The sequence below is a fragment of the Serinus canaria genome, chromosome 6, assembly GCF_022539315.1.
Source record: "Serinus canaria isolate serCan28SL12 chromosome 6, serCan2020, whole genome shotgun sequence".
Taxonomy (NCBI): Eukaryota; Metazoa; Chordata; class Aves; order Passeriformes; family Fringillidae; genus Serinus; species Serinus canaria.
In genome coordinates this window covers 14,853,146-14,866,466 of record NC_066320.1, presented here as the reverse complement: position 1 = coordinate 14,866,466, position 13,321 = coordinate 14,853,146, and the positions used below count along the sequence as shown (strand labels likewise).

The 13,321-nt window shown below is 41.0% G+C and overlaps 1 protein-coding gene across 5 annotated transcripts in view; it reads right to left on the bottom strand.

Annotated features, from left to right (window-relative positions):
* NDST2 (N-deacetylase and N-sulfotransferase 2) overlaps positions 1-13,321 on the bottom strand; it is a 120,593-nt gene that overhangs the window by 57,503 nt on the left and 49,769 nt on the right. The window contains exon 2 of one of the 5 annotated variants that reach the window (XM_018910928.3): positions 5,275-5,333. The exons of 3 other annotated variants lie outside the window; for them this stretch is intronic. The gene's annotated coding sequence lies outside the window, so the exon portion shown is untranslated. Of the gene's footprint in view, positions 1-1,844; positions 2,150-5,274; positions 5,334-13,321 lie in introns of those variants that run through there. One more of the 5 variants, XM_018910930.3, reaches the window with a different exon arrangement.

Below are 13,321 nucleotides of genomic sequence, written 5' to 3'. Positions count from 1 at the left end.
ACATTCAATATAGGTCACCTCAAGTGTTTACCAAAGGGAAAAGGCAGATTTTGATGAAAAAAATAACTTCCCACTAAAAATCACAGTTCCTTCCTTTTTCTTCCTAGCACCTTCTCTCCTATTCCATCTCACCCTCAGTTTTAATAGTTTCCCTACCAAAGAACAACCCACACTGAATCACAAAATTTAGAAGAAAATTTTCTGCAACAAGAAGATTAATACCTTCTTACCTAGAAGAGCACAAGTAGTTCTAATAAAATCAGATTTTAGAGATTATCAGAGCCATCTTTTCCCATTTTCAATGGCAGCTGGATGACAGTTTTCTGTCTCTTTCGCTGCCCTTCTTGTCTTCTCTGCAGGACTGAAGCTAATAAAGCTTCCCATTAATGAAATGACTATGCCAAGGTACTGGCAGATGGTCCTATATTTCAAGCACATCTTCCCATTCCCTCCCTCCCAGAAGTCCTAATCTATACACAGTGTAATCGCCACAAAAACATATGCTCCCTGACAGAGAGCTTCCCTCCCATTATCTCTGTACTCCAGGGGATTGCCCCTGAAACCTCAGTGACACAAAGCAACTCCCTTCGTACTCAAGTCTCAGTTTCCTATATGCCTAAATACACATTCAGCAGGTCATGGCTGAAGTACCTGTACAAGGCTTAAAATCCATATTAATCTATCCGTGATACTGCCCATAGCCTAGTCTATTTCTAAGTAAAATGCACATTAAAAAAAAGTATGGATTTGTGTAAGTAATATATAGCTGATATTTCTTATGCGCAACACTTTGTTACTGCTTTACTTACAGGTCCCTAATAACAGTGCATAAGCCTCTCTCAAAGACAAAAGCCATAAAGGGTAATTTATTACATTGGTTACCAGGAAATCTCTTGAGCAACACTTTCACTTAAATGCTGAGTCAGTTACTAATTGGGTATCTCATATATCTTAAAATAATCTGTTTGTTTCATCTGCTGGCTCCCTTTCCCCCATCAATTTAATCAGATTATTGTGATTGATGAATTCATTAATATGGTCATTGTATCCTGAGAGCAGAGCAACTTGTACAGAGAAAGCCTCAGGAAGGAAGAGCAAATATCTCCCTTTTACACACACAGATAGCTTCATGCAGAGGAACAAAAGAATGCTATCAGTTTCCCAGCTGTGTGCAGGGCTGCACAAAGGATATTTCTAGACACTTCAGATCACTGCAGCTGGCTCTGCAGGAGTCCCTAGGAGAAGATGAGGGATATGATAGGAACAGACAGGTCACCATAATATGAAGGGCTGGTTTAGCTCTCAAAATTGACTCCAAACCTTCTGAAACATCATTTCTTTACAAAGGAAGTGAAAATTTTTATTGTGACTTCTTCTCTGCATTTAATCCCAACAGTACTGAATAACTTTTCCACCCTGCAGACAGGGAAAAACCCCTAACAGAAAGTAGCAAAGATTCCCTTTAATCTTTGCTGCCTCCTTTTCAACTTCAAGTTGAAAGTCTTCAAAGTAAGACCTTTTCTCATACCTCCTAACACCTCAAGTCACTGATTGTCATAGGGAATAACTTCAGCTTAGTAACTCCAAAACTATTTACGTTACAAATTGTGAAAGAGTTAAAAAGCTTGTTCATTTTCAAGTGAAAGAAAAACAAATATGTCTAATGCAGGCAAAGTGGACAAGAAAAAAAACAGGGAGTTAGCCAGGAGTAAAAAGAAGATGACTATGTTTTAGCATCTACTGTCATTCAAAAAATAAGGAAGCCAAAACACTTCAATAGCACATTTCCCCAATCTTCCCAAACACTACAGGAAAGGGAAAAAGGTAAAGCATTTGGCACTTACCAGGAAAACCAGTAACTACAGAAAAGCATGCCAGAGCACTGCTCAAGTTCCCAGGAGCCATCACCTCAGGAGCGGAGGAAGATGATATAAAGGACCTCTACCTGTGTGCTTACTAGATGTCTGAAACTGTATTCACTCTCCCTTGAGCTGTAACTTTATATCTTTCTAAAAACTCCATAAACCAGATGAAAAGCATGTATCTTAAAAACATCATAAGACACCAGACTTCTAATGAAGAAATCTAGACTCTACCTTCTGCTCTCTGTCAGAGCAACAACCAAGGTGACACTGAGCATTTGAAGATCAAAAAGGCTCTCGGTGAGCATTTCTTAAGTGAAGAATTTGGATGAGGATTACTTTGGGAGGATAGCCAGTCTGATAAACAGCAACAAGCAAACAGGAAAAGCTACTTGTTGCAGGCAGAAATGCACAATAGGCTTCCAGAAACTAACCGAAACTAACCACACCATACATAATTAAAGCAATTCATTACAGTTACATGGCTTCACACATTTGGAAATGCATTTTCCCATTCTTAGTCTGGGAGAAGCGTGCTTATTCATGGAAACTGAAAGGGAACGCGTAGTAAACAGTTTTGAAAAATTCTAGAACAAAGTGTGAGAATGGAACATTTGATATGGCATTATCTTGCAAATGTCTCCAGATTCCTCTCTGGTCACTGTGTGGGCAGTACATTCCCAGGACAGAGAGCAGGGTAGGCGGGAGAAAGGGGACTGTAAAACTATTCATGAACAGAATTTCGTCTTTACCCGCTGAGGCTCACTAGATCCTAGTGGAGCTGTGGGGAGGAGGGAGGGAAAGGGCTGTTTCCCGCACAGGGGCCGGCACGTGGAGCGCGACACCGCTGCCTTGGAGGAGGCTGAGCCAGGAGGGCGCAGCCGCCGCTCCCTGCCCACAGAGCCTTCCATTGCCCTGCTCGGCCTGGGCCCTCAGTCGCTTCTGGATGTGCCAAGCGCCATCCTTCAAGAGGAAACAATCCATCACAGTGGAGCTCTTACAAAACAGCCAGCCCTTTCCCCATCCCCCGCACAAATAAAAAAGTAAAAGTCTCATCAGCTAGACTTCCCCTGACCCCAGCAAAGCTCAGGGATGCGGGGAACAGCTCCTTGAGGCAGACGAACTGAAGAGGCCAGGGGAGACCCTGCTCGCTGATGTGCTGACAAACGAGGCCTACAGCACCCAAAGCCTGCAGAATCAGGTCTCCACATATTCATCACTCATCTTTCTGCTGCAAGCACTGGGGCCATCCTACATCTTCCTGCTACAGGAAACATCAGAAAATGGCCCAGCACACAGCCCATTAATTTTGACTGCTTAGAATGCTGGTAGAAATAGAAAATATAGACTTTGCACTCTCTAGGGAAGGACTCTGCCCAGTATTTTGCTTCCAAGCATCTTCTGCCAGCAAATCCTCCTTTCCCCCATTGACCAGTGCCCTCTGTGGCACAGAACAGCTCTATAACCAAGGCAACGTGACGAAGCAAGGTCTGTCTGGGGCTCTGAACACCAGGACAGATTTTGAAGCTGTGGGATGAAATAACATGCAATTGCTGACAAGTGGATGATAAGCCCTGAGTATGTAGCAGACAGCTACTAGTACAGGCTGCCTATGGACAGAACAGCACTGAATAGTGCCCACAAAGTAGGGGGCAAAGGAAAAGGTGGGGAAAACACAACTGGAGAATCCTGATAACTGGTTTATCTGCACAGCCCATCATTACTCCAGGCATCCCTCACAGCTGAGGGACATGGCAAAGTCTGTGAAACAGCCCTGGCCCCTTTAAAAATGTTCTCCTTGTGAGAGACAGAAGATGCATTCATACATGGTAGACTGCAAAAATGGTAAAAGTGAGTGTTTGGAGTCTTTTGAGTTCAGGGTTAATTTCTGTCCCATTTTTAGACCAGTAACATCTGGGGCTCAAGAGGCTGATGCAGGATGAAGAATGATATAAAAGAGAGAGAAAATTACTCTGCCATGCAAGAAGAGAATGATCTAACAAGCAGAACTGAAATGCAATAGAATGACAGAAGTCAACAGGCTGCAATCACAGTGGGCTACAAACCAGAATACATCACACTAATGAGGTAGGAAAAGATTTGTCATATGCAGAGGATTACAGAGAGTCTAATAAAAACGTTTTCTATTAGGAGAACAACAGAATCTAATTCACATGGAAACAACTTTCATATCATACAAATCATGGAACAAAATACAGAACAGAAAGAATGGCACATAACACTAATGTAAAACAAGCTGTTTGATAAAATCATAATCCTGATGACAGAAAATACAACTATTTGAACTAATCAAACATAACAGTAGAAAAAGTTTCAAAGATTTGAACACAAATGCTGCACTCAACATACAGAAATGGTAGTGCAATGAGCTTTTGATTAATAAATCTGACTTCTGTAGCTTACAAATGAGTTCAAATGAAGGATTTTGGCTTTTGTGCTGTATTCATGCAGCACCAAAACAGCTAGCACCTTGACCTGTGGAAGACTCTATGCACTTTGGCAATACAAACAAACTGTAATCCAAACAGTAATTTCATATGTACATGTATTTCTCTCAGGAGAATTTAATTATGTAGAGGAAACATGAGGACACATTATATTTAAGCAAAGTACTAAACAGTGAAAATTATAACCACTCATACTTCTTGTTGAACAGGGTCATAAATAAATCACTAGCGCAAAAAAGAGGAAAAACCAGATACCTTAATGAAGGTCCACTGTGTGCTCGATAAAAAATGACAATAAAAATACACATTAAGTTATATTAAGATGCATAAGGAACTAAGAGATGAGTAGTACAAGAAATAACATGTGCATTCCACTGTGAAACGCTGTTAAGTTCTCACCAGTTGATCCTAAAACAACAGAAGAACATTGAAGTAATGGATTGAAATTACTAATTGACGAAAACAAAGACAACCATCTAAAGTCTGTTGGGGGACTTTTTTGTCATTGGGGTTTTGGTTTGTTTTTTTTTTTTTTTTATAAAATCCAACATGTGTTTAAAAAGCACATGAAAAAATCCTCAACAGTCAAGAGGAGAGGCCGGTCAGATTAAGAACTATTAATTTGGTTTCCTAATAAAAGAACAAGGGAATACATAATGCTACTCAGGGCAAAAAATGTGGGTAATTTGAGATTATATAGTTACACATCATACACAATTATCCTGTAGTGCTTACTATAGCATTACACTGATGTTAAGAAAATTCTAAAATATTAATATTCATAAGTAGAATATTTGAATTAAAACAATAAACACCAATCAGAAAAAAAATAAACATATCCATTTCAGTTCATAGCAATAGGAGATGGAGCCAAGGACTGCACAAGACCGTGGGGTCCATCCAGGAAACAAGGCTGGAGACAAAGAGGAGACAGGAACACCTACCATGCCACTCAGACTGGGACTGAAGGCTGAGGCTTGAGCTGGAGGAACTCCCTGGACCCCTGGGAAAACAAGAGCACAAGTAGAGGCCCAGAATGTAGGTTTTCAGGCCATTGGTGCCTTCAGGGCTGATGCTTAGTTGCTTTCTGCAACCTTTGAGTGCAAGAAAGGACTGAAAACATCTAAAGGAACAGACAGATGATGTGCCAAAGATCAAGGGTGGTTTATAACACACATGTCCCCACGGGAATATACAGAAAATTATAGATCTCTCAGAGTTTTTTTAATCCTGGGAATTTATATAAAATTACAGGTATTTGAGAGCAGTTTTCTTACAAATTATGTAAACATACTCCCACCAAAGAGGGTGGGGGAGGATGGGAGGTGTAGGGACTTGGGAAATACTTCTTTCTCACTTCACCTACACTGGAGTGCTCTTCTGCTATTGCTTGTTCAACCCATACTGGCCTCTTTAAACCAGTGCAGTCCCTACTCAACTATATCTTAAAAGGTCTGAAGCAGCATTTTGCCTCCAGCAATAACCATCCCAAGTGTTCCAAATGCCCTTGACAATACAGGCAATACAGCTGCACGCCCTTCTTCAAGGCTCTGCTACTGTCTCTCACATCCTCCTCAAACTCAGCTCAGGGAAGGGGAGCCTCACCTGCAAGAGAAGGCACTTCTGGAAGTTAGGGAAGAGTGAGGAGGTACAACTTGAGCAGAAAATAACAAAACTAAAGAGAAGATAAAATCTTGTGGACTAATTCCTTCCACATGAGCAGTGCTGGGCTTGTCTCCATCGATACTGCTCTTTGAAATTTCCTCTGTTTCAGTGGTGCCAGAGCCCGCAGGGGCTGACGCGTGAAGCGCCGCTCTGTACCAGTTTCCCAGGCACAGCCATTATTACTCAGCCTCTCTGCCACTTCTCGAATGGGGCATATCCGTTCCTTGCCTTCCTGCGATTTCCTTGCTTTAAAACACTTGACAAGCACGGTTTAAAATTTAAAACCATAAAAACACGCTTCTCTGCATGTTGGAGGAAAAATCCAGGCCCAAGGATATAATTTCATACATTCAGTTAAGCCATGAAGAAAGGTACTGTGGATGCAGAAAAAAAACCAGCCTTCTGTGATTTGCTGGGGTTTGCCACATAAAACTGCAAACATTGAACTTATCATTAAAAATCACACACCTAGTTTTTTTGGTCAAGTAGCTTAAAAATGTAGAAGTACACAAAGTTGTTAGCAATGTTCAGCTAACAGTTACAACACACTGACCTCTACCTTAACTTACATGGCTCCAACTTCAAAGCCTGCTTAAAACTATTTAAATACCAACATTCTTAAGCATAGCAGACATGCCGCACACTCAAATGGAGCCAGCATGCTGCCTGTGAAATCCAGTTTCTGTAGTTACTCCCCCTTATTTCCCAGGCTAAGCTTACCTGTTCTCCAGAGCAAGAGTTTCCTGTTACATTTCTCACTGAGAACAGTGGTGTTTCCCTGCTCTATCACCCTTGGACTACTGCTTTTTATTTCCCTGCCACAGGCTGACCTTGGCAGGATACCACATGCTCACCAAAACTGCTCTATCACTCCCCTCCTCAGCTGAACTGGGAGAGCAAATATAACGAAAGGCCCTTGGGCTGAGACAAGGACAGGGAAATCACTCACCAATTACTGTCATAGGCAAAACAGACTCAACTTGGGGAAAAAATTAGTTTCATTTATTACCAATCAAATAAGAGCTGGATAATGAAAAATAAAACTTTATCTTAAAAACACCTTCCTTCTTTCCAGATTTCACTTTATTCCTGATTTTCCCTACATCCCCCCAGCAGTGCACAGTGAAGGGGAATGGGGGCTGCAGTCAGTGCATCACACGCCACCTCTGCTGCTCCTTCCTCCTCATTGGGAGGACTCCTCACACTCTTCCCCTGCTCCAGCACAGAGTTCCCTCAATTGAGACAGTCCTCTACAAACTTCTCCAAGATGAATCCTTCCCACAGGCTGCAGGGCAAGAACTGCTCCAGCATGGGGCCCTTCCAGAGGGTGCAGTCCTTCAGGAACAGGGGGGTCCCTATGGGGTCCCAAGTCCTGCTAGCAAAGCTGCTCCAGCTAGCATGGGCTCTTCCCCATGGGTCCATGGGCCCTGCCTGGAGCCTGCTCCAGCATAGGCTTCCCTTGGGGCCACAGCCTCCTTTGGACACATCCACCTGCTCCACTGTGGGGCTCTCCATGGGCTGCAGGTGGATGTCTGCTCCACCATGGACCTCCATGGGCTGTGAGGGGATGGCTGCCTCACCATGGTCTTCACCTGGGGCTGCAGTGGAATCTCCACCCCAGCAGCTGGAGTACCTCCTGCCCCTCCTTGTGCAAGGACCCTGATGTCTACAGAGCTGTTCTCTCTCACTGGCTGCAAATGCTGCTGCACAATTTTTCCCTCTCCTTAACACCTCTGGGATAAAGGAATTACCACCATCTCTGATGGGCTCAGCCTTGGCCAGTAGCAGGTCCATCTTAGTCCCAGCTGGCATTGGGTCCATCAGACACAGGGAAAGCTCATAATACCTTCTCACAGAAGCCAGCCCTGTAGCCCTCCCACTAGCAGAACCATGCCATGAAAAACCAACAGATTTCCTTTTTGCTAACTGCCGTGGAGACTAGCACAGAGCTTCTTTGTTTCAAGTGAGCAGCTTGCACCCTTGCCCCAGTGGCTCTGCAGGTGCCCTTTCAATAGTGGATGGGGAGGAACCAAAGGCTGCACTGAAATTCCAACGTGGCTCTCCTGCTGTACACCTGGCAGGTGTACAGACCCGCTGCTACAACCGACTGAGCAGCAAGGGTACTGGGGAGTCCACCTGCCTGTGCCATTATAGAGGCTCTAACACTACAGAGATTTCTTTAAATAAGAAACAGACAAGGAATCTGTAAGTATTACTGACAGAAGGACAAAACAGCACCGGAATTTTTGCAATCATTCATAAAATTAACCAAGAACAGAGCTCTTGTAAAAGCTTGTGTCTCATAAGATGACAGCCAAGAGTAGGAAAACCTGGTCTGCTAAAGCCCTTCAACACAGACTTTCTGGAACTTCTAGCATATTTTCCACTGCATTTGTAACTGATTCTATGTCTTGAAGGACACTGGAGCAAAAACACCACATCAAGAAAATTATCTGCCATCAGCAGTGATTATAAGGAAATGCCATAGTTGAAGCAATGTCAAAAAGAGTTTAACTGCTTAACTACCAAATGCTTAACATACTTTGAACAGAACTTTCAACCCAGCTCCCTAATCATCACTTGAAGGCTGCCATTAGTAACATTTGGATCTCCAGAACATTTTGTTGATATCTGCTGGCAAAAGAAATGTTTTGTAGCCTGAAAATTGTCCAAGGGGTAAAATCACAACAGCTCATTTCAGATGCAGCTATGAGGCTGCAAAATCAAGAGCACAATCTCAGAGCAGCAATCTTCACAATAATGTTGTTTTGTTTTTTAAACTCTTCTCCTTTCTGTCTTTTTAGGGTCCTGGGTGCAGTTATGATACTCAAACTAGGACTAATCACTATGTACCCTGTATCATTTTCCCCTTGGTCCTTCCTGCTGTGGCTCAAACATTTTTAGCTTCTCTTGAGAACCAGAGCATAGAGAGATACACTGTTCACAGAGACCTTTTATTCCAGACTGCTGGACTCTAATACACAGTCTTTTAATCAAATTATTTTTAAGACTTATGTCAAGTCAAAATTTGTTAAATTCTTGGCTTCAACAAAACCAGAACTATTCTCTCCAGCCTAGAAGACATACATTCCAACATAAAATTTTCAGAACTGACTTTAAACTAAAAGCCTTAGACCTTGCGCTTCTAAGTAATAATGTCTTCTCAAAATTATTACCCTTGAAGACAGTTTTCTTTAATGATGAAAGAAAAAGGAGGAATCTAGATTTAAAGATTGTGTGAGCACATGGGGAAATAGGTATTCTGTGCTTATAAATTAACCAGTGCTTGGCACAACTATTGCATTTTTCCAAGTGTTATCTTCCCTGCCTCCAAAGGAATATATTTTAGTTCTATCAACAAAAGGTGCATATTACACCTTTACACAAAAAGTTGAAATTACACATCTTGAAGTTTACACACCAGCAAAAGACTTCTGTCTACTGTCACCTTCTCCACTCTACCCCCAGTGTAACTCTTAGTCTCTGAGTGAGGTCATTATACAATAGTCTGCAACAATCTGTTCTACATTCTGGATGCTTGTAGTGAAATCTCAGAAGAGCTAGGAAATAGATAGAGAGTAAAAGCTGGATATGAGAGACCACTCCAGCACTAATACCCCAGATCAATTACCAATATAGATCCACTGCATTAAAAATCTCCTGTTTCTGAACCCTTTCTAAAAGCCCCCTTGAGGATGCAGTCCTAATGTACACAATGAGGGGATAAAAAATGGTAGGAAGGAGATGAAGAAAAAAAAAATCCTAAACATAAGGAGGTTACCTAAGAAAAGGTAAATGTATTCAAATGAACAATGGCAAGCACAGTAAAATCTACAGACTCAAGCAGGAATTCAGATACAGGTTTCTGGTACCTGGCCATAGAATCACTGAGAAGTCTTGGCTACCTTTGTCAGCCTTCACACACAGAAGCCTGCTACAGCAAATCTTTCCATGATATCACTGGAAATATTTGAGTACTAGTTTATCTTGCAGCTTGAAGTTATACATTCTTTTGAAACTTAGAAGAGGTACTTTGATGAGGAAGGCTAAGGCAGGAAGGGACCCCAGGCCTTGCATATAGGTTAAGTAGCTTTCCTACTGGTTTGTTGCAGAGTACTCCTGCTTGAGCACTTTCTGAGATCAGTTCAGAGCTGAAACCAGTTTTTCCCTCTCTCAGACATGCTTCTATCCCCTCAACACACAGCAAAAATTATTGCCTTGGCAAGAAACTTACAATGCATCGCTACAGGGTTAACTTCCTTTTACCTTCTACTACTGCACTCGAGGACAGAGTGCTGAGCTTGGCTAAAAGCTTAAAGGCCATGAATAATATAAGAGAACTCCACTGGGAGGACCCCTAATGCCTCAGAAAGCTTCACTAGATCTCACAGTTCAGTCCTCACTTGCCATATCCTTCATTTCCTTTAAATGCTACAGTCCCAGTGTTAAATCCAACTCGAACTCGGAGCTCCAACATTTAGCACCTTCCCAGCAGCACAGCCAGCAGCTTACAGAGGCTTCAAGATCAAAGGGGGGCCAGGAGGGCTGGGCTCTGCAACCTTCTGGCTATGCCACCTAGCTCCTCCACCTTCTCATCCTCTTTTAATTGCTCCTCAGATTTAACTTTTGCCTTCAGCACTAGACTATTAATCCTTCACTTAAGCATAACCCCTTCATCTGCCTTTGAGTTATAGAGAAACCTAACAAAATGAAGAAATCATTTTCATATTTGGAGAATGTACTCTTTGCTTTTGAGGATGGCTGAAATCCAAGTGAAGTGTTCACCTTGTAACATAACATGGACATCAACCTTACAGATGGCCTGCGAAACATTAAACTTGGGAAAAATTGACAATAAAATGAGCTGTGGTTACAAGAAAACCCAGACAGGTCATGCAGGCAAGTCTGAAAGTTATCTGATGAGCCACAAAGTTGATACATCACACATCTATGAAATTGCATATAGTTCATAATTGAATAATTCCAAATCAAATCAGGAAAACAGAACCCGAATTACAGGAAATACTGGGAAACTCAGGCAAATTGCTTTCAGTGTCTGCACTCAGTTATGCTATCTGTAAAATACAATCAATAAGCATAACCATTAAGGAAATGAAAAACGTAGTAGGTCTAATTCTTAAGCAGAAAAAATTAGGCAGGTACTTGTTAGGTCTCATGTGTCAGATATCTGCTTTGCACTACACTGCAACTATAATCCAGTTTCCAAATACTGAAAAGGCTGAAAAATGGGAGTTGGAAAAGCACATTATAGGCAAACAATTTGAACTCAGAAAAATCCTTAGATTTGCATATGCACAATTATGATTTGTATTAGCTTCTCCTGCACACATAAACTGAAGTAACAAAATACACAAAAACAAACTGTGAGGACTAAAGGAGGAGTGTCTTAACTCAGAGCTATGAAGTAACACTGCACATGGAAAAAAATGTCCACTGGACTTCAGCGTTTGGTTAAGCCTACATGACAGGAGATTTAAGTGATGCTGCAAGTAGTCACCAAAGAGTAACTGAAGGTAAAGATGAAAAATCACAAGCCTGTGGTTCTAATTTTAAAAGAAAAATGAAAGAAAAGAGGATTGAAGAGCACTGATGATTCTAAGACTGGATGAAAGCATTACTTAAAAAGTAGTTTGAAGGTGTGATTTGAAGTCCTTTTAAACAGAGACCTCCAGAGGGTTAACTCAAACCTTCTTCTGCAAGCTATGGAAACTGAGCTTTGTGTTAGAAACCACTGTCTAGTGGTTTCTAACACAAAAAAACTACACTGTGCTCAACACTAAAAATTTTAATATCAGACATCTGCTGGAATTGTAAAATGTCCTCTAGCTGTTTAAAATCTATACATTTGCTTTGGCCATTGTATTATCTAACACATTTTCCCAGTATCATCCATGACTGTGTGAAACGCTTTGAAATGAAAGATGCTACACAAGTCCCAAACGTTACAGCAATACACTAACTTAATTTGGACATGCTCCAGCATCTCATGTCAAGAGTGAGCTCATGTTAGAGTGAGCTCCTTTATTGAGACATCTGCTAGGAAACCAATTTAGCCAAATCAGAGTGTGTGATAATGAGTGCTGTTTAATCAAGACAGTATTAACATAAATTTTAACTTGTGTCAAGTAGCTTAATAGCAAATTACTGAATGTTAAACAGACATGGAATTTTTTACTCTGGTCTTTTAATAAGCAAATTCTTGAGTAAACAAAAATGCACAGTTTCTTCAGTGTGCAGTCAAAAAGAGCTAGATACAACCAAAAAGAATTGAAGTGAAGCAATGCAAGCCCTGCAATCATAAACTTATTTTCAATTTGAAAACGGTTCAGTACTGGAATGCTCTTCATCTTTCAACTAAATGTAAGATTTTTAAGAGGAGAAGTACATCCAGATGTGCTTACAATGAAAAAGTAATAAAAGGTAATTGTATTAATTTCTCATTTTTAGATGTATATGACATTTCTGGTTTGGACACTTAATCCTGAACAGCTTTTAATATTTTAAATGGATAAGCATTATATGGACAAGTGCATTTCTGGCCTTAGAACTATAAAGATAGCTATAAACAATGTGCCTTTCCAAGATAACCCGAGATCACGTGGTTTCATATACTAGCTGTTTGTTTTCCCAGTCAACACATTCACTTACTGTTTGTCAGAGAAAAATAACAAAAACTTCTGGCATGCTGACTCAAAACTGTTAGGCACTAACATAACATAGTGATAGATATTGCTTAAGATATTCACTCTTAAAGGAACGGAGATTCCCAAATTCAATGTTATTAATATAATTGACTTGTCTGAATTTCAAATTATTCCACGATATAGTGTGTTAGTTAGTGTGTTGAAAACAGAACAGAACTTACAGTAAGAACATGCAGTTCCTAAGAAAGGGAAGAGAAGTAAAGGAAGGAAAAAAAAAGAAAAAAATTCACAGGGAACAGCTCAGTATCACAAATTGTATGTTCTGCAGCAAAAGATGACAGCTTATTTTTTAGGACAAAGTTACTGGCAAAGAGGCAAAATAAAACAGTTGAAAAAAATAAACTAATTTTTTTAGGGTTGTGTTAGGCACCCATATAAGAGGAGACTGCTTTCTAAACTGCAGGAAAAAGCCAAACCAGGCAAGAGATTGGTATCCAAGCCACACACTTGTGTTCTCACCCACCTTTAAATGGTAAGAAAAGGGGCAGATCTGTGGAACTCTTTCATTTCAAAAATTGAAAGCTTCTTAGTCCTTCACACTGCAACAGATGTTGAGACGGGCATGTGTACTTGTTTGAAAGGAAGTGTCTCAATACCCACA